Genomic DNA, 1,609 nt, shown 5'->3' on the forward strand with positions numbered 1-1,609 from the left:
AAAAAAAAAAAAAAAAAAGAAAAGAAAAGAAATGATAAAGAATGAAAATCAATAAAATGCAAAGCACAAAAGAGAAAAATTAGTTCTTTGAAATCAATAAAATTGGCAAGCCTCTATCTAGGCTGATCAAGAGAAAAAGGACACAAATTACCAATATCAGGAATAAAAGTATGGGTATCACTATGGATCCTACAGACATTAAATGAATGATAAGAGGGTATTATTAACTTTATGGCAACTTAAATGAAATAGACAAATTCCATTCCATAGAAGACACAAATATATAAAGTATCAAAATTGACATGGGGGGGCAGTGCCTGTGGCTCAGTGAGTAGGGCACTGGCCCCATATACTGAGGGTGGCGGGTTTGAACCTGGCCCCAGCCAAACTGCAACAACAACAACAAACAAAAACAAAATTGACACAGGAAGAAACAGAAAATATGGACAGACCAATATCTAATTAAAGGAACTGAATTTGTAATCAAAAGGCTTTCTACAGACTCGGCGCTTGTAGTTCAGTGGCTAGGGCACCAGCCATATACACTGAAGCTGGCAGGTTTGAATCCAGCCCAGGCCTACCAAACAACAATGACAACTACAACCAAAAATTAGCTGGGTGTTGTGGTGGGTGCCTTTAGTCCCAGCTATTTGGGAGGCTGAGAAAAGAGAATCACTTAAACCCAAGAGTTTGAGGTTGCTGTGAGCTGTGACACCACGGCATTCTAGCCAGGGCAACAGCCTGAGACTCTGTCTCAAAAAAAAAAAAAAAATAAGAAAAGGCTTCCCACAAAGAAAACTCCAGATGCAGATAGTTTCACTAGTGAATCTACCAAATAAATAACACAAAGCATATACAAGCCTTTTAAGAATGGAAGAGAAGGAAAGAACACATTCTAACTGGTTTTGAGGTCACAGTACCAAAACTAGACAAAGATATTATCATAAAATTGCAGACCAATATTCCTCATGAACATTGATACAAAAATTCAAGCAATAATAGCAAATGGAATTCAGCAATATATAAAAAAGTAACACATGACCAAATATTGTTTTCTGTTTTTTTATGAGACTGTGTCTCACTCTGTTGCCCAGGATAGAGTACCATGGGGTCACAGCTCACAGTAACCTCAAACTCCTGGGTTCAAGTGATCCTCCTGCCTCAGCCTCCCAAGTAGCTGAGACTAGAGGTGCCCACCATGACACCTGGCTAATTTTTGTATTTTTGGTAGAGATGGGGTCTTACTCTTGTTCAGGCTGGTCTCAAATTTCTGAGCTCAAGGGAGTCCTGCCTTGGCCTCTCAGAGTGCTAGGATTACAGGATGAGTCACTGCACCTGGCCCCAAGTACTGTTTTTATCTAAAGATATGAGGTTGGCTAAACATTTGAAAATGAATGTGGTTCACCACATTAACAGAATAAAAGAGAAAAAAAAAATCATATGATCATTTCAACAGATGTAGAAAAAGTATTTGAGAAAATTCAATAACACCCCCAGTTCAACAACCATGTATAATGAAAATTCTCAGAAAACTAGGATAACCTGATAAAATATATCTATGATGATCCTACAACTAACATCACTCTTTCTTTGTTTTTTTTTTTTTTTT

This window comes from Otolemur garnettii, unplaced genomic scaffold (genome assembly GCF_000181295.1).
Source record: "Otolemur garnettii isolate 467f Iridium unplaced genomic scaffold, OtoGar3 scaffold00249, whole genome shotgun sequence".
Taxonomy (NCBI): domain Eukaryota; kingdom Metazoa; phylum Chordata; class Mammalia; order Primates; family Galagidae; genus Otolemur; species Otolemur garnettii.